Here is a 20,834-nt window from a genome sequence, read left to right on the forward strand (position 1 = left end):
TTTCAGTGGAAGAAGAGGAATTATAATAATAATAACGGCATTTATTAAGTGCTTACTATGTGCAAAGCACTGTTCTAAGCGCTGGGGAGGTTACAAGGTGATCAGGTTGTCCCGGGGGGGGATCACAGTCTTAATCCCCATTTTACAGATGAGGTAATTGAGGCCCAGAGAAGTGAAGTGACTTGCTCAAAGTCACATAGCTGACAATTGGCGGAGCTGGGATTTGAACCCATGAACTCTGACTCCAAAGCCCAGGCTCTTTCCACTGAACCACGCTGCTTCTCCAGCAGTCGTTCAGGAGGGGCAGCAGCCACCCCCAAGGAAACTGGGTAGATGATGGATAGGGAACATTTCTAGAAAACCCTCTTCTTCCAAGATTTGCCTTTCCAAGGTAATGACTTATTAAACCACAGTTTGGCACCTTACTTTCCTTCAGGGAAAAGAAAGCTTAAATTATGCTGCTTTTAGGAGTCCAAAGAAATGTGTTTTCTATACTACTGAAATCACTGGTAAATTTAGCTTCCACCACACAATGTTCGCGCTCTTCATAAGGCAAGCTACTCTGATGCTGAGACAGACTACCAGCTTGCCAAGTTTTCCTCAGTACAGTGGCATTCTATTTATCTTGTAATGTTTTGTTCTTTTAACCTATGCAACAAAATGTTTCTCTATGTGCCCCCAAATTATTTAATTCTACTGAAGCACTTATAAAGCATGCTTTGTTCCAGCTTCAGTTAGATGTTGATTATGATTTGAACTAATCTGCCTGATTGTTTCACACCCTTGAGGGAGGATTTGTGATACTCTCTGAAAGTTACTTGCCATTTCAAGAATGCTAATGAACAAATGCTTGAAAACAGCATGCAGCTACTAAAAATAGCAGCAGTTTGTTTAAGCTACCCTCAAGGCTTTAATAGTAGCCCCTGCACATTACTTAAGACTATATAATTACCCACCATGCCCAGATCAGAAGGCAGAGTTGTACAGAGAATAACAAGTGTTGCTGCTGACCTCCTCTTCCCTAACACATGTGAGAAGGGGGTAGAAAGGCTCCCTCCCCCCACACTCTCTTCCCCCTCATCCAACACCCTCTGGGTCTGAGTTTTCCCACCCATCCCCTGGCCCAGCATTCGTAGGAACTTCCCCTCTTCCACACACAGTCCATAATAATGATGACATTTGTTTGGAACCACGGTATTCATTAGAGGTTTATTATGTGCTAAGATCAGTGGTAGATACAAACTTATCAGATTGGACACGGTCCTTTCCCCCTACCGGCTCAGAATCTAAGAGGTGGAGAGTGGCAACTATTATGGGTCCCCGTGTTGCAAATTAAAAAAAAAAAATAACAGAAGCCAAGAGAGGATAGTGGGCCCGTGGCAGAGCTGGAACTCAACCCCAGGGCTCCTGGCTCCTAGACCAGTGTCTTCCCTTCCACTTATTCCAACACTGGGCAGTACTACCACGGTGAGAAGCAGCATGGCTCAGTGGAAAGAGCATGGGCTTTGGAGTCAGAGGTTATGGCTTCAAATCCCGGCTCTGCCAATTGTCAGCTGTGTGACTTTGGGCAAGTCATTTAACTTCTCTGTGCCTCAGTTACGTCATCTGTAAAAATGGGGATTGTGACTGTGAGCCCCCCGTGGGACAACCTGATCACCTTGTAACCTCCCCAGCACTTAGAACAGTGCTTTGCACATAGCAAGTGCTTAATAAATGCCATCATTATTATTACCTTATCACTGAACTGCCCTTACCACCACTCTTCTACTTACTTATACGCTTCTACCACGTCCCTCCCACTGCCCATTTGAGGCTTAATTTGAAATCCAGGGGTGCCGCTGCTACAATTCTTAAACACCACAAACTATCTCGCTGGGAAGGTTACTGGAGCCACCCCAGATTTAGACAGTGTCTTGTGGGAAGTCCTGGTCAGGATTTTTCATGGTTTCGATTATCCATCTTAGTGCTCCCCTCATTGAGAATGCACTATTTTAGACCTTGGCTGACCTTTGTATTCAAAGTTGACCCTATTGTTGAATACTTCTGTTAGTTTGAGCTATGGATGAGGAAATGGGTGATATCATTCATTCATTCAATCGTGTTTATTGAGCGCTTACTTTGTGCAGAGCATTGTACTAAGCTCTTGGGAAGTACAAGTTGGCAACATAACAGTAAAACCTTCCAAACTGCACATTCTAGAAGACTAGCTATTCATGTACGCCTAGAGTCCAAGTGTGCCAAGCCTGCCAATCCTTCATGTAGCCGAGACTTTATTGGCTTTATGTAGCCGATGAGGCAAAAAGGAAATGCCACAAAGTTACGCCATGTCTGACGGCTATAGGTCAAGGAAACTTGACCACTGCTCCTTACTGGCATTTTACACTGATACTGAACAGCTTGCAGTTGTGCTTCGCTGCTTAAGAATAGCCCTGTTTGTGGCTGCCCCGCCTCTGCAGCTGCTAAGGGCATCCATTTTCCATCCGGCACACCCAACGGTGTTGGGTTGCAGCAAGCATCAATTACATGCCGGTGGATTGGCCGTGTTCTGGTACCTTGCTAGTTCTGCCTCTAAATGTGAAGTACAGTTTGTAAGTGATGCTAAAAAAACTGCTCAGGATAACCAATGCAATGCACGATGCAGATTCAAGATGCATGATCATGAGGAGAATTGGACAATATCCTGCTACTGCAGAGCTTGGTTCACTTCGAAGACTGATGTTACACATCTTAAGTCTCCTAAAGGACATGTTTACCTCTTCTTCGCTTAGTGTCATGTTGTAGAATAGTACACTGTGCTGGTCCCTGATGGGTAATACTTTTCAGGGGAGGTTTCCTTAGAGCAGGCCCGAACTTGAACTTCTTCACATTTATTGCCAAGCTACATTCAAATCCTCCAGGATTTTTAAACAATTCTCCTACTCTTCTGAGCTTTAGGATTCCCAAAGGACCAGAGACACACAGATTGGGAAGCCCTCAAGGGACAAGGTCCATGTCTAATTCCTTTCTGGACACTCTTTCTCGGTGCTTACTTATGCACACAATACATCTTCAACAAATATTACTACTACTACTACTACTACTACTACTACTATTATACAGGGCAAACACCAACTTCCAGACTCCATTCAATGTTTTCCAGCATGGCTGCATAAAGCAGATTAAATAAAGCTAGTTGGTTACAAAGCATTGTGTGGCTCTGCTGGTGACGATCCCATGGATCAAATAGGATGCTTATGGCTCTGACAAGGACTAGGATGCTATACCTTTGGATATCTGCATATTAATATGCTCAAAATCTATCAGAATATAGCTCAGCTAAAGGTTTCTTATGGATGTGTATGACAGCTGAATTCAGTTTCTTGATGTTTTCCATGAATCTGCTGAGCTGAAAACCCATAGCTCCCCTTCCATTTTGTAATATAAAGTCACACTGTGATTCACAGCACAGAGATGACTGTGTTCACAAAGTCTGGCCAAAAGGGCTTGGTCTAGGGGCTTGCCAACAGCAGAGAGTTTTTAAAGAGCAAGATTATTATTATTATTATTAGTAGTAGTAGTAGTAGTATTAATAATACTAATACTAATAATAACAACTGTAAAGTCTTTGTTAAGTGCTTACTCTGTGCTAAGCACTGTGCTACATACTGGGATATACACAATACTATCAGTTATGTTTGAGGGTTTGTTCAAGATTGTGACAACAGAATACATAAAGCATACTTGTTTCCCCAATATTTGCTTTTAGATAAGAAGTTACCTGGGTCTTTGCTAAATCTGCTACGATGAGAATTAAAGGTTCTGGGATATTTTGTATATTTGGAAAACATCAAAACATGAACTCTTCATGGTGCTAGACAATTCTGGGGGGTAAATTACCTAAAACAAATATATTAATACTTCTCTAGTCCATGAGATTTCAGAAACAATGAAAAAAATTCCAGAAGCTTAAGAGAAATGCATCATGTAATAGCTACTTTAATGGGTTATCAATGGTTTTCATGGAACATAATGGTTAACAAACAATTTACGTGGTTATTAGCAATTTTATTCTAGCAGCAATGGCTACTGAGGACAACATACAGAAATACTGGAAAACAAAATATGATGAGATGAAAAAACATTCTGTAAGAACTTCTTCAGGTCAAAAAAAAAGGCATGACAATATTCAGTACATTACTTTATTTGCAAGTGCAGGTGCTTGGGGATTAAACAGAATAAGAGATAGATATAAGTTGTTCTGGGTACCTAAAAATTATCCTTGAGACTTTACAAGTGATTTAGATGGGTGAGTGACAGGGCCCTCTGGGGCCAGAATGGAAAGCTTAAACTCCAAAAGGAAAATCTGGGCTGAATTGTCTGGGTCCTGGGTGGCAACATTTAAACTGTACAGCTGCTCAAACACCTACCAGATAAGGGGCTTTAAAGCTGATATGCCTCACTGCCTGGTCCAGGCAGTTTAGACCATAGTGCGGGAAGGTAACTTAGAAAAGCCACGTCTGCAGGTGGGAAGTGGAAAGGGAGATGGGGAGGGAAGCAAGGCAAAAAAAAAAAAAAAAAAAAAAAGATGGGTTCAAAAAAACATATGTAGGAAGTGAGGGAAAGTTCCAAATCTTTTTTAACACCATTAAATTTTCCAATGTTGTTCTTACCATGGCTCCACAGCAGTATTGAAAAATTAATTCTTCATTGGTAAATGCTAGACTGGAACCTTTTATTAAAATAAAGCCCTTTTCTAAATGAGGTTTAGTTCTGCCTTAATGACACACCTTTCAACTACTCTCAAGTGTAAATATTACATTTCCCAGCAGACAACAGAAGTTACCATCTGAATCACTGATAGTTGAGAAGATGTTAAGGCATATTTGGTTATCAAGAAAAATGGTTCTTTTTTTTCCCCAAACCAATAAGGGAGGAACTAAAAATAAAGCCTGCAATTAATGTAGCTTCATGGTTTACAAACTTCAGAATGGAATAAGATGATTTTACACAAAATTTTTATTACGCATTATATTTATACACCATTAAAATATGCTTACCTACAGCCAGTGCTACTGTTTCTCTTCGAGCCCCTCTATCTGCAAAACAAAAGTACAGCTCTTAAACACTGCTCAAAGAATGTGCATTTTCCTACACATACACCTTTATAACCATTTGCAAAAAACACAGCTCTTCCTGGTTTCACCACCTAGAATACAACCTGTGAAGGAAATATATTACTACAGTGTAAAAAATTTGTCCTGCAAGTCAACAAATCCTATTTGCTAAAAACAACCCCTTGACTCATGTGATATGGAGATCATTTTTATTTTTAAAGTACTGGTGTTAAGTTTATTCTTGTAGGATTTGGAGATTCTCAATAGTTTGAGCCACTCTAACTGTATCTCATTTTGAGCAGGGAATGTGTTCTATTGGGCTGTGGTACTCTCCCAAGCACTTAGTACAGTGCCCTGCATATAGCCAGCACTCAATAAATACAGTTGATTGATCCTGCAGTTGCTTTTATTACTCGTCAGCCTTCAAAAGTAAATTATTCTGTTTGCCAGTGCCAGGTGAGCAACTGGCAAGGGCCTGTTCCCTGTGACTGGCAACAGTATATACAGCTCTATGCCAACATTGTGGATGCTACATAAGGAACGTGTCTAAACTCTGTTATACTGTGCTTTGTAAAATGCTCTGCCCCCAGTAAGCACTCAATAAATTCGAATGATTGATTATATAGGCAGGAATGCAATCAACATTAAAATTTCAATGGCACTTTCATTGCACTATTTTCAAAACCTAAATTTTTACCTTACCTACAAACCAGACAGCACAGCCTAGTTTCTTCCAACACTGCCTCTCATTCTATCCCAATAGATACACTGTGTGAGCATCTATTAGACAGTTATTATTATTATTATTATTCTTAGACTGTGAGCTGCATGTGGGACAAGGACTGTGTCTGACCTTACTACCTTGTGTCTTCCCCCAGCATTTGGTGCAATGCCTGGCACACAGTATGCACTTGACAAATAACACAATTATTACTATACGTGCTTGTCAGGAGGAAGTTCCCATATTCCTTCACAGTATTCTAGCCAAAATGCAACAGGCATTGTAGATGAGCTGTGTTTTTACAATTTCATGTGATAAATTCAATATCAAAGCACAGCGAAAAGTCAAAATAGCACCAAAACATCGCTTTGCTCTGCTCCAATGTTTTCCAAACTCTGGCCCATATCCCTACTTCCTGCAGTATGGCTACCCACTTCTAAAGTAAGACACTTGAGTCAAGTATCATAGGCGGAGGAGAGGGGAAAAAAGAGAATTCAAGAATAGCATCTTTAGCAATAATAAAACTTTAATTTAATAATATATTACCAAGTCAATGTAGGTATTTGAAAATGCATCCTTCCTACATATTTCACACAATTTTCCTCAGAGGTCACGTTTTCAAATCAGTATTATGTACAGTGCCTGTTCTGTGAACTCTAGTAATTTTTCCCCTCTCTGCTTTTAGTTGCGGGGATCAGAATGACCTATCTGCCTTACAATGCTGAACAAAATAGGAAAGTCCCTAATTATCTGATATCTTAATATCAGTTCATTGCACTCTTAGTATTCAGGTGAATCAAGGAAAATCTGAAACTGCTTTTAGTTTCCCAGTAACCTCACTGTACTGTACTCTCCCAAGTGTTTAATACAGTGCTTTTCACACAGTAAGTGCTCAATAAATATGACTGAAAGAATGAAAAGCCTTTGTTTGCTGTCTAGTAGTTGTGAAGCTCATAACATGCTAAAGAACATACACTGCCAAAGTATCAAACTGAAGATTCCTAACATACTGAAGTGACTATATAGGTCCATCCGTACTGCCATGGGCTAGGAGAGACTCCTGTAGCTATGGCAACAGTCCTCAAGTAATTTTCTTAACACGACTTTCATCATCAGGAATGAGGCCCTACATGAGAGAGATTTTTCTAACACTTGGGGACATGGCCTTCCTTCCAACTTTTGGGGAAATCACCCCTAGTAGTTCTTGGGCTGTATTCCCTCTAGAATGTGAGCTCCTTTTGGGCAGGGAACAGGTCTACCAACTCTGTTGTAGAGTACTCTCCCAAGTGCTTAGAACAGTGCTCTGCACCCAGCTCTACCACTTGGCTGCTGTGTGAACGTGGGCAAATCACTTCACTTCTCTGTGCTTCAGTTACCTCATCTTTAAATGGGGATTAAGACCGTGAGCCTCACGTGGGAAAGGAAGTGTACCCAACCTGGCTATCCCGTATCTACACCAGCACTTAGTACAGTGCCTGGCACAGCGTAAACACTTAAATACCATAAAAGAAAATAAGCGCTTAATAAATACCGCTGATTGATTTTTGAGGAAGTGCAGAACAAGTATAAATGGGATGCCTGCCTTCAGGAAGCTCACACCAAATTGTGACACCAGCATGAAGAATGGGCATGTTTCAGAACCACATGCCATCACGACTTGCTGAATACTGTAGCAGACCCTGGGTGGTTATAATATTAATCAATCAATCAATCGTATTTATTGAGCGCTTACTGTGTGCAGAGCACTGTACTACGCGCTTGGGAAGTACAAGTTGGCAACATATAGAGACAGTCCCTACCCAACAGTGGGCTCATAACAATAATAATAATAACAGGATTTATTAAGCACTTTGAGGCAAGCACTGTTCTAATACTGGGGTAGAGACCAGTTAAATCAGGTCGGACAAAGTCCTTGACTGACATGGGGTTTGCTGTCTAGGTCCGAGGGAAAACAGGTATTTAAAATGACAATGGAAACCGGAGGCCCCCATGGGTCATCTCTGCTCCATGAGCATTCCTGTTTTTACCTGGAACTACATGAGGCCAAGGAAGCAGCCCTCAAGAGATGAGAGGCTACAGCAACGATGCAGCTAAGATCCAGCCACCTGCCTATTCTGGTGACGATTTTAAACCTCTGAAGCTTAAACATTTATATAATTAATAAACATTTACTTTGTGGGAAGACCTTTTAAACATGCAATGTTAGCATTCCAAACCCACTTGATTACAGTTCGCTTTAGAGTAGAGAATTACAGTGCCCAATCACTCAGTCAAGAAGTTCTTCCATCTGCCTAACTAAATTCTTCCTGGCTGTCACTTCCCTTATTTGTTATTTTAGGAGGTGGAGAATTGGAAAGAATTCTCTTCAAAATAACCCAAAACTCAACGTGGTATTCTCCTCGAGGATCTGACCACTGAAGTATATTGGGAAAAGATTACTTTCTAGCTCCTGCATTTAATATTTTTGTTTCTACACCCCAGATTTCTATTAGTCTTTTTATTAGTTGCTCTACATTGGCTAAATCAAATTCAGCTCCACTGCATTTAACATGTACGACCAACTCTGTTGTACTGTACTCTCCCAAGCACTTACTACAGTGCTCTGTACACAGCAAGAGCTCAAGAAATATGACTGAATGACAGATTTCAGTTCCATGCCACAATTGTGGTCTTTGAAGAACTCAATTTTGGCTAATTAGCTTAAAAAAAATGTAAGCAGAAATACGTGTGAGTTCCAGGTATTTCCACTGAATCGACGGTATTTTTTGAGCACTTACTGCATGCACAGCGCTGCACTTGGAAAAATACAATACAATGGGGCTGGCAGATACAAATTTTGCCCATAAGGATTTTACAGACTAGAAAGGGAACTTACAGTTTACATAAAACATTCCATAACCTCTAAATATTGAGTTCTATATGTTCGCTACTTTTTTTAATAGCCATATGTTTCCGTTTGGAAGTCTGAGACTATCCACTGTGTTGCAGAAAAAAAAAACTTCACTGAACTCTCACAGAAGAGGAACTGAGCAGAAGTCTCATGATCAACTGACCAACTGCCAAAGGAGCAAGAAGACATCTCTTTGGGGGTACTTATGTGCGAAATATTGTAATCTGCATTCTAGGACACCCCTATGGCCAATTTGTTGAACATCCCTCATTACAAAGTATACCCTGCCAACACCAGTGATCCAACATCATTTCTTTCAGTACCATAAAATGGATGCAGTAAAATATATGACTTTTATATTTTATATAATATATATATATTATTTATTGTATTTATATATATATATATATATATATTAATTATATGAAGTGACTTTTAAGCAATTCTGGTGCCTGAAAAAGAAATGTGGTAAAAATGCCATGCTCCCACAAACCTCCTCTTTGCATTGTGAAATTATTTATCTAAAATTTCCATTAATACTCCTTAAAAAAAGCCTTATGTAATCACTCGATTCATTTACCTCATTTTACTTGCATAATTTAAGTAAAATTTGCAAAAACTGAAGGTCTTCTCATGCCACTCTTCCCACTCTTGGTTTCACACAGAGCCCCGGATTCAAATGAGGATAAAGCCCGGGGAGGGCTGGGCAGGGAGGCAAGACAGTAAATACCAGTGTGCACTGACATTTCCCTTGGTTTTACTTATGATTAATTTGTAAAACTATCTAAAGGAACAAATATTTGTGAATTACTCTCCTAAGAACTTAGAGCAGTCTGCCCTCTGCCCACAGTAATCACTCAATAAATACGACTGATTGATTAACCGATGGCCACCTTGCAAACTGAAATACAACTGAGTGAAGCTAACCCAAGAACACACTCACATGTGGGCACTGGTGTAACACCAATCATGATGATAGTTTCCCCTCTACCCCTCTCATGTTCTTTTTTTTTTTTTATCTCATACCCTTCCTTTTCCTTCATTGTTCAACCCTTCAGGTTTAGTCCCTGGATGACACTGTCATAATGCTCTCCGCCTTCCACTACTAAAACCAAGAGCTCTTAGGATTGCAGCCCCAATGTAGCCATTCAATATTTGGAAAGTGATTAAAAAAAGGAATAAAAGGAAACAGAATGGCCTAGTGGGGAAAGTATGGGCCTGGGAGTCGGAGGACCTGGGTTCTAATCCCGGCCCCACCACATGTCTGCTGTGGGACCATGGGCAAGTCACTTAACTTCTCTGTGCCTCAGTCAGCACATCTGTAAAATGGGGATTAGGACCGTGAACCCCAAGTGGAACACGGACTATGTCCAACCTGATAATTTTGTCTCTCCCCAGGGGCTTAATTCATTGCCTGGCACATAGAAAGCACTTAAATACCATTAAAAAAAATTGCATGTTCTCATTGAATATTTCATTGTTTATTAATTTGTGAGAATCTTTGAACTATAAATCACCTCTTGGTGATAGCCTGAGTTTTAAAAATGGACAGGATGAAGAAGGCATGCGCCTAAGACCTCTATGCATTTCAAAGTTTCACTTTTTGCCAAAGTCATCAAGAGTAAACTGTTTGCTAATCCTACTGGAGGCTTTACAAAACTTCAGCAAAGGTACAGATTCCTGTCCGCTAAACCCCTTCACTCCTCTAAGTGTAATGGCCTAACCAAAGTCCTGACACAGCCATGTCTTGCCTAACCAATCAGATTATGTCCCTCGCCAGGCATCAGACAAGAAAAAGATGGGGGAGATGAAAGCTTATGAAACTAAAGAGAAAGGTGAAAGAAACACAAAAGCCATAAACATAAGAGTCATGCAAGTGTTCTGGAAAAAAAAGATAAAAAGGCTTAAGATGTAGACAGTTTAGAATTAGTTAAATGAGGGAAATCTGTAGGGAGAGTAACATAATAGGGAAGATTAGCAGGTGAATAACTGGGAAGCTTAATGGGAGTGTGTGTGTGTGAGAGAGATAGAGAGAAACAAAGAGAGATAGAGAAAGAGAGAGGGAGTGGACTGATTGAGGGGAGGAAATAAGAGGTAGAGGAGGGAGGGATTAAGGAAGCAAACCATAAAATGCTATATCACTAACTCATGGAGAAGTGAAATGACTGAAGAACAGACAAAAAATGATACCCATCTTGAAAAATAAGGTGTGGAAAGGCATAGGCAGAAAACCCAACCAGGAATGCAATAAAGTGTTTCTGATAATAAGCCTGAGCAGTTTTAGAAAGGAAAAACTTAAGGGGGAAAAAATACAGTTTTTGAGCCAGCTCCCAAACTGTCTTTGCTTCTACCAATGAAACGATTTGACCTACTGGCATTTCTTTCTTTCCTGGCCATACTCCCTGGGTAGACCTCCGTTTTCCAACTCGGCAGTTTAAGTCGAGAGAGAGACGGCAGAACCGGAATTTCAATAAGGAGATTTTGGAACCCATTTTTTCCCCTTAGAAAGCCCTTTATCAATGAATTTTAAGGGCAGTTTTTCACTTGACATTTTCCAAGTTGTTGTTTCTAACAGGCAACACTAAGGCTCTCGGAATCACATGATCCCTTGTCTGCAATCTTCACTCCTCTCAGCAGAGGGAGATTGTGTCACAGTTTACAGTTTATGGTGGGCACTGGCAGAATATACCCACTCTACTGGCTTGCTTTTGCTTAACTCAAGTGCACTCATTCAATCCACGGTATTTATTAAGCACTTACCATGTGCTCAACACTGTACCAACTCCGCGTCTGGGACAATACAAGTGGAGAATTAGGAAGCGGTAACAAGAATAATAAAATAAGAAGGGTGATAGTAGGTCTCGGTTTGCCCTAACCTGTGATATCAATCATATTTAATGAGCGCTTACTATGTGCAGAGTACTGTACTAATACTATAAATACCGATACTATAAAGACTGTGTGTTGGTAAAGGGAATGAGGGAGGGAGGGGGAATGGAGAAAGAGGTCAACTAGCTGGATATAGAGACACAAGTAACTTAACTATGGCTGCCTGGCCAAACAAGTGTTGGCTTCTGTGCACCTGTCGAACAAAAATATCATCAATCAATCAATCAATCGTATTTATTGAGCGCTTACTATGTGCAGAGCACTGTACTAAGCACTTGGGAAGTACAAATTGGCAACATATAGAGACAGTCCCTACCCAACAGTGGGCTCACAGTCTAAAAGGGGGAGACAGAGAACAAAACCAAACATACTAACAAAATAAAATAAATAGAATAGATATGTACAAGTAAAATAAATAAATAGAGTAATAAATATGTACAAACATATACACATATATACAGGTGCTGTGGGGAAGGGAAGGAGGTAAGATGGGGGGATGGAGAGAGGGACGAGGGGGAGAGGAAGGAAGGGGCTCAGCCTGGGAAGGCCTCTTGGAGCATCATCAATACTCAGGTGTTGCATCAGCACGTGCGCAATAGTTTTAAAATATTTACCAGCACTTTTGAGAGCACGGACAGCTCTTTAAGGAGCAAGAATCAAAACCCTTTCTAGATTCTTCCAATTAACTGCAGCAGAATCCAATCCATCTATCAATGCGATTATGGTCTGCAAATTGCCAAGCTCTGTGCTAAGGATACAACAGTCACAATTTTTAGTTAGGATCACTGGGGATAAGATGGATGCTCAAGTCTTCCCCCTGGCATTCCCACTGAGACTGGGTTACCTCAAGTCCACCTTTCAGCCCTGTCCGGGTGAATTTCCCACTGAAGGCCTTCTTATCTCAGTTATTGCAGTTTTCTCTTACTGAAATAGTCTTGTCAGTAGTATTGTGTTGCCAGTGGAGTCAGCTGTCTTACAGGCAATTCTCCTTTCTGTGGCTCTTGGTCAAACCCAAAGAGCAAGGGGCTGAAGGAGAGAGGAAGTGTGAGGCCAGAACCAGCAGGAAACGGCAAACGGCAGACTCAGAGAAAGTTATTTGCAGGTTGAGGTGGCCCCAGGACTTACTAACATGGAGATTTGTTTTCCCGCCCAGCTGAAAAGCTTTCTAACATTTCAATCGGGCCTCATAAAGCCAGAAAGATTTGTTTTGACTGATGAGAGTTGCAGGGGGCTGAGCAGGCAAAACCCCTGGAGGGGAAGAAGGGAAAAGAGAGGCGAGAAGGGAAGGGACAAGCAGCACTTGGACAGTCTGACCTGCTGATCCTAGAAGATGCTCAATGAACAAAATGAACAAAAACATCCCCTACCCATCAACCAAACAAACAGAAGGGGAAGGCAAAAACGAGCCATGAGTAAAGAATTCCTCAAATACATGGGAAAGAAACAAAAGAAACAAAGGGCTAGATCACCCATAGATAGTAAGAATTCAAAGGTGAGAGAAGTATATAATAAAAGATACATATATATGTATATATACAAACACATTTTCCTTCCAAGGAACTTTCTTGGAGGGAAAATGTATACAATAGACGCATCCTTGAGGACCAGTTTCCAAGAACATTTACCTCCAAACAAGCAGGATCGAAAATACTCAAAAAGGGATTTTTTTTCCCCTTTCATATTCACTAATGAAAAAGATTAACTTCATTATCAGAAAGGTGCTAAAGTGTCCTTCACCCCTCTTGCCTCTATAAATCAATACTGGCTCCTCATATGGAAGAGCTAATGAGTGAAAGAGCCCAGGGAGAGCGGTACAACTCTTGCAGCGCTTAGAACAGTGCTTTGTACATAGTAAACGCTTAACAAATGCCATCATTTTTTTTTTTGCAATTTTCCTCCCCACTGCCCTCTCCCTGGGAGTTGCCACTGCTAAGGTTTTATAGTGAGATGCCATCAATGGAGAAATGCTGCTTGAAAATGCCACTCCACATCTCATTATTTACATACAGAAACAAGTGGAAAGTCAACTCATTTTCCTCACAGTGTAAAGTTGTATTCTTCTCTTGGTTTTAAATGAATGGTTAATTCTGCTACATTGCACTTTCCCAAGCACTTAGTACACTGCTCTGCATATAGTAAGCACCCAATAAATAACCAATAAATAGTTCAAATTTGGAAACAAATTTGTAGGCAATGTTTATAATAGTTTCGAGACCTTATTTGAATGGCTTTTTTACCTAACAAACAGTAAAAAGCACAACATACCATAAACGTTTCATTTTTTATTTAAAAAGGGATTTTTGTAGTGCGATTTATTAATTTATATATTTAAAATAATCAACTTTTGATTAAGGGATCTTTCCCCTTTCAACTTCAATTTAAATACTCTGCTTAGGTAAATATTCTACTTCGGTCAAGGGCTACAGACTATATCTGAGCCTCAACTGATTTTAACTTCACCATGCAAATTGCATATTTTGTTCAAAGTTATTTTACACACCACATACGTCATTCTAATACTGATGAAGGTGAAGTCGCTTTCGATTAGTCCCAGCTCTCCTCTAAGAATCATCGTTACAGTACATACCATGTCCCAATACTGTGCATGCACACACAATCATTTCTTCCAACATCACATCACAATGAATCTAGATGGTCTTGTGATGTTGGAAGAACACTCCCTAATTGTGTCCTCATGTCCTAACCAATTCATGTCCTAACCAAAACACAGGTTGAACACCCAATTTCTGACTGACTTTTATGGCAGAAATCAAAAACCAGCACTTGCCCACAAGTGGAGAGCAAGGGTCTAATTCTGGCTGGAAAATTTGGTTATTATTATAATGTACTTTTTAAGTGCTTACTATGTGCCAAACACTGTACTAAGCACCAGGGTAGATACAAGTTAATCAGGTCAGACACACAGTTCCTATCCCGCATGGGCTCACAATCTAAGTAAAGATACAACAGGCATTGAGTCCCCATTTTACAGATGAGGAAACTGAGGCTCAAAGCCTCCTGAGTTCCTTATTCTGTTATTACCGCTCCAGTGCCGATACAGACATAAAAACAGTATAATTGTTGTGGATAGTTTATAAACATTTTTGCCCTTGATTTCTTGCTTGAAATGGCCCAAAAGTTGTCGATTAACATTATTTATTATTCATCCACTCTATGCATAGCACTGTACTAAGCCCTTCGGAAAGTACGAAAGAATTAGTAGACAGTGCCCCTCAAGAAGCGTATTCTCTAACAGGGGAGTCAAACATTAAAATAAATTACAGATAGGAGGATAAAGATACGTACATAAGTGCTGGGGGGAAAAGGAAAGTAGTACCCAAGTGCTCATGTGGCACAAAAGTGCAGAAGTGGCAGTAAGGTGGACATAAGGTGGGGAGAGTAAAAATCAGTTAGGGAAAGCCTTCTGGAGAAGACAGGATTACAGAAAGGGTTTGATGATCAGGACAGCAGTAAACTGCCGGGATGTGAAGTGGAGAAAGTGGGGAGAGTTGAGCAAGAGGCTAGCTTGGGCGAGCTGAGAGCAGGGCCAGTGATTAGGTAAGATTAAGCGGAGTAAAGTGTGCAAGTTGGGGTACAATAGAGAAGAGAGGCGTCGGTAGGAAGGCGAGACGGCTGATTGACTATTTTCAAGCTGCTTGTTGGTCAGGAGTTTCTGTTTGAAGTGGAGAAGAATAGGCAACCACTGGAGATTTCAGAGGAGTAGAGAGATGCCTGGAGAACAACATTTGTGGAAAGATAGAGCTTAGGAAAGATGAACAGGGCAGCAGAGTGAACTGTGGGCGGAAGAGAATGGAGGCACAGAGCTCGGCAAGGAGGCTGCATGATTACTGCAGGAGTCACGCGCGATACGATGAGTGCCGGACCAGGGTGGTGGCCGTGGCCATGGAGAGGATGGGGCGGATCGAGCAAATGGTCCATGGGGAGGAGGGGTGTGGGAGAGAGGAAGGTTGTGTTTGGGAACTGGAAATTTACAGTTGGTGAAGTCGGCCGTGGAACGATGACTAGCGATGGTGAGATGCAGCATGTGCCCCAGCTAGTGAGTCAGTAAGGTGGGGTGGAGCAGGAGATCGGCGGAGTTGCGCAGTGAGAGGATGCGGACAGCTGGGGATGGTCACCAGGAATGTCCATTTGGATGCTGAAATTCCCAAGGATCAGTGCAAATTAGGAGAAGGCGAGAAGAAAGGGGAGAAAGGCATCAAAATCGCTCCAAAAATTGGAGGTGGAGCCGGGGCCAGGGAGAGATGACAATGATTCGGAGAAAAATGCTTACATAATGGGACAGGAGGAATATGGGCCCTGGAAGCCCTACTTGCACACCAAGTGTTCCCCTCATATTGACCAGGAAACAGTTTTAATTTGTAATTGTGATGTTTCCTCCATTCTCCATTTGGCTTACTGTTCACCCATCTCATTATTGACTCACTCCGGACTGACAATGTCTGAACATGTTGATCTTCACTTTCTGAGTAAATATGCCGTTACAGTCATTCACTTGCCCTGGAGAAATTAAATCATTTAACCCAACAAGGAAGAAAAGAGTACACTGCATCGACAAGGCATAACCTAACACACAACCTCCTACACAAGATCAGAATCCAGCACCTAAAGCTCTTCGATTATATCTCATAGGCACACCTCTCTAAAGTTTGTCAGTTAGCAAAATAACACACTTTTTTATGGTATTAGTTAAGCACTTACTATGTGCCAGGCACTGTACTAGGCACTGGGACAGAGATAAGCTAACCACGTTGGACATAGCCCATGTCCCACATGGGACTCACAGTATTAATCCCCATTTTACAGATGAGGTAACTAAGGGACAGAGAAGTTAAGTGGCTGGCCCAAGGTCACACAGCAGACAAGAGGCAGATCAGGGATTGGAACCCAGGGCCTTCTGATGCCCAAGCCCATGCTCTATTCTTTAAGTCACACTGCTCCTCATCAAAATTATTTCAGTTCCCCTCTGAATTTACAGTTTCTTTAAAGCAAAGTTCTTCACACATTATTTCATTTATCCTCTCAACATTCTTGGCTGGCAGATAGGAGCCAAGTATTCTCTCTCTTTTACAGAGAGGTCAAAATAGAGCTGATGATAAATGGCAGGAACAGAATTCAACATCCCAGGAAGATGTATCAAGCTGAAAAGATAAACTGGATGGAAACTTGTGGCAGTTCACTTTCAACAGTAGAAAACCCTCGGGGAATCCAAGAGCGTTCAATGTTTGTTGGGCATTGTTCGGCAAGGCTGGTCAGCAGTCATGGAGAGCCTTTCAGAGCAACTAAACGACTGCTCACCTGCCTCCCAAAGCTCCATCTTCTCACCTGCTTTACCCTCTTCTTCCCTAGACTGTTGGCTCATTACGGGCAGGGAATGGATTTGTTAATTCTGTTCTATTATACTCTCCCAAGCGCTTAGTACAATGCTGCGCACATAAATACCATTGATTGATTGATTCTTCCACCTGCCTGGAGGACACGTCCACTTGGCTACGTGGCTGCACCTCAAACTCATTATATTCCATACTGAACTCTTTTTTCCTCTTCTTAATATTCCCATTCCTGTCCACAACACCATAACCCCCGTCCAAGAGGCTTACCACCTTGGGGTTATCTGATTCTGGTCAGCTACTTCCCACACTGTCTGACTCTAAATCCTGCTTGTTCTTCCTCTGTCTCATGGCTCTCTCCCTTCCTATCCATCTTAACTGCCATCCTGATTCAACCTCTCATCACCTCCCAGCTGGAATACTTTAATAGCCTTCTTACTGTTATCCCCACCCTAAACCTTGCTCCTCCACAGAGCCAGAGATGCCAACTTTTTATTTTCAGCATGCGGTGGATCTTCTGGAGGATAATGACTGGGAGGGGCAGGCTTCCATGACCTAACAGCCTGGAAAGCCAACATTTTGGGGCTTTTCAGTCCATCAATCATATTTACTGAACACTCCCTGTGCGCACAGCACTGTACTAAGCACTTGGGGGAGAGTACAACACAATAACAGGCACGTTTTCAGGTACGGTTGGAAACTTTCAAGCCTTGCCCAACGCAGATCTCTGAGGCGCTCAAAATAACTACAGGGCCGACTGTGTCCCCTCGTCCCTGTGGAGGGAGGAGTTATGCAGAGAAAGTTGCATGTAATCATCTTTTTAAAAAAGGTTTGGAATGTACCATACCCCTCTTGACAAATCTCCAATGGCTAGCCACTTCTCGCCTAAAGCACCAATTTCTAATCACTGCCTTCTGGGCTTACCTCAGTTGCCTCCTCTTACCTATCCATTTTCTTCAACTACACTACACCTCATGCTCTCTCTCTTCCCAAGCTAACATTCTAACTGAACCTCTACCTCCCACTTTATAACCCATGCATACCCCATTTCCCTTGCATGAGGCCCCCTCCCCACCTCAGCTTTGCCTTCAAAGCCCTCTTGAAAAATACCTCCTCCAAAATGCCTTCCCTAAGTAGCTTCCCTACCTTCCTAGTTACACCATTCCCAAGAATGTGCTCATGAATGTTATCTACTTAATGGCTCAGTTAGTTCTGAATCATATATATATATACAGTGCTCAGCACATAGTAAGTGCTTAACAAATGCCATCATTATTATTATTATATACAGATACATATATATTCAGTCTTTGATCTAGTGCATATTTGGCAGTTTATATCCTTTTGTGGCCCCTATTAAAATGCAAGTTTCTCAAAGTCAGGGGCCATGTATTATTTCTACTGTATGTGTTCTGGAGGTGCTTCATAAATGCTGTTAACGACAACAGCCTGTTTTTGCTTAACTTCCTCATCCTCCCCAAGGTTGCACATTGCTTTCTAGCAGTTTGCCATAAATTGTTACTCATCCTGAGTGGAAGAGTGCTTATTTCAAAGTTGAATTAAATAGCAATACATTCTGTATTTAAAATGTGTGTTCATGGGCAGTTGCTGGGGTTAGAGTAAAATAACACCCACAATCTATCTTAACCAGTCAAGAATTGCCCATGAAAAAGAAGACGTGTGTTGGCTTTTCACTAGCCAATGATACTTTCTCTATTCAAGCTACCTCCTACGCTAAACAGAAGGAAAAAAAAGCATAGCTTGATCAGTTATTTCCACACTACCCTAGATTCTGGCAAGTTTTTTTTTTAACCTAAAGCTCATACTTGGGAAGTTTAGAAGTTTAAATCAATTAAGCAATTACCTGTAATCTGCCTGTATTAAAAAGTACTCACTTTTCTGCTGGATGCACTACAATGTATGAAATTACATCTTGGTTCTTGCAACTGGCATCAGTTTACTCACCATGCCTCCTCTTAAATCCCTTTGGTCAACCACTTTCCAGGCATCAGAGAAATCTGGCCTCTGCCCAGGAACACATACATAGCCTACACTACACATCCCTCCACATCGTATAAAAATCGAGAGTTTCCACTGAGTCAGCTTACAGTGTTAATGAAGCTTTCGGGAATTTTTTTTCTTTAATACTTATTGCCCAGTAAACATACCAGCAAAAATCTTCACTTCAACAGATGGCTCAGAGAAGTTCACCGCTGAAACCAAACCCAAAAGAGAAGAATGCCAACAACCAAGAAACTTATTAAAACCTGAAATTTTCAAAGGAAAGGTACTATGAAAATACTCCTATTATTGGTTACAATTACAAAGATGATAAATAGGCACACCAGTGTGTCTCACAGCTCATTCTGAAAGACCTTCTCTTAGTTTTAGTTCTATAGCTATATGGCTAACAATAACATAAGTTCTAAAGATTCTGTAATTTTGCCTCATGGTTGCTGATCCAGAAGACAAATGCATAATATTTTAGCAGTACAAGTCTACTGATATTTACTTAGCTTTTCTCCAAAATTATCATCAAACCACTCCAGGCCCAAAAGGCTTATGTTATGGTCTGCTTCTTGTTATATAGCTGAACAATCATAAGGCCTATTTCTTCACAAAAATTAGCCTCTGGTTTCTCATTCAAAACTCAATCAAATCCATGCACCGTATTGAAATATTTAGATGAAACTAAAATACCATTTCCGCCTTTGGCATCCTTATTGCAGAATACCACAAATGGCCCAGTTTCATTTACACCACTTTCTACAACATGAGCAACACTGAGGTAGTAGCCAATGTTAAAATGCCACCCTCTTACAAACTGAAGATCCTATCGCGGTTTCATTTAAAGAGAACAAATAATGAGAAAAAGAACTCTTGCATAATGAAGTTATCGCTTCTCACAGAAAACTTCTGTTGAACCAAAGGATGGTGCTGGGATAAACTGAAAATACTTAGACCTTTCATTTTTCTCCAGTCAAGAGGCGTTCAATTTGGACTCACTGGAGATACACTTATAAAGTGGTTTAAACTGTAGAGTGGACAACACAAAAAGCTGATGGGAAGGGGAACAAGAAAAGAAATAAAACTAAAGACAGTTGCCTGGCATAGCCTAGCAAAGTGATTGCTGGATAACAGGAGATGGCGGGGGGTAAACTGGGGAAAGGCGTATATATAAATATATATAGATATATATATAGATATATATATAGATATATATGCACACACACACACACACACACACATATTGACTGCCAGAAGGAGTGGAAAACGTGGTAGATGACAGAAGGCCACTGAAGTAGTAGTTCCTCTAAGAAAAGCCTCCACTTTACAGATCATGACCCTTTCAAGTCTCAAGAAGCTCTGCTCTCCAGTCCAGCTTCTACTGAAAACATTCCAAAGAATGCCCAAGAAGGGCCAGCATTTAAAACAGACCTTTGGGACAATCAATCAGTGGTACTAATTGAGCCCTTACTGTGTGCAGAGAACTGTACTAGGCACTTGGGAAAGTACAGTGGACTTGGCAGGCGTAATCTCTGCCCAAGAGGAGCTTACAGTCTACAGGCAAATCAAGTTCATCCCGTAACTGACTCCTCCACAGCTAGTAGCTAATTTGACACTTATGATTTATACTGTAATTACCAAAAGAGTCTGTTTCAGAAACACTCTGCAGCCCTGCCTTTCAGAAACTGAGAATAAAAAGGATGAATTGTGGGAGTCAGTTCAAAGGGAGGGAAAGCGCATTTTCACAGTTGAGGTGTCAAGAGATGCTCAGAGAGAAACTTAATGAGGGAAATGGCAAAGTTGTTAGTTTTGTAGAACCCCATGTAAAAGACTCAGGTTGCACATTCACACTGCGCCCAATACCACAGGCACAACTGTTTCTTCCG

At 41.1% G+C, this 20,834-nt stretch overlaps 1 protein-coding gene across 2 annotated transcripts in view; it reads right to left on the reverse strand.

Moving 5' to 3' along the window:
• CYRIB (CYFIP related Rac1 interactor B) overlaps window positions 1–20,834 on the reverse strand; it is a 54,756-nt gene that overhangs the window by 31,285 nt on the left and 2,637 nt on the right. For both annotated transcript variants that reach the window (XM_038760314.1, XM_038760316.1), the window contains exon 2: window positions 5,037–5,075. The gene's annotated coding sequence lies outside the window, so the exon portion shown is untranslated. The remainder of the gene's footprint in view (window positions 1–5,036; window positions 5,076–20,834) is intronic.

Source organism: Tachyglossus aculeatus, chromosome 18 (genome assembly GCF_015852505.1).
Source record: "Tachyglossus aculeatus isolate mTacAcu1 chromosome 18, mTacAcu1.pri, whole genome shotgun sequence".
Taxonomy (NCBI): Eukaryota; Metazoa; Chordata; class Mammalia; order Monotremata; family Tachyglossidae; genus Tachyglossus; species Tachyglossus aculeatus.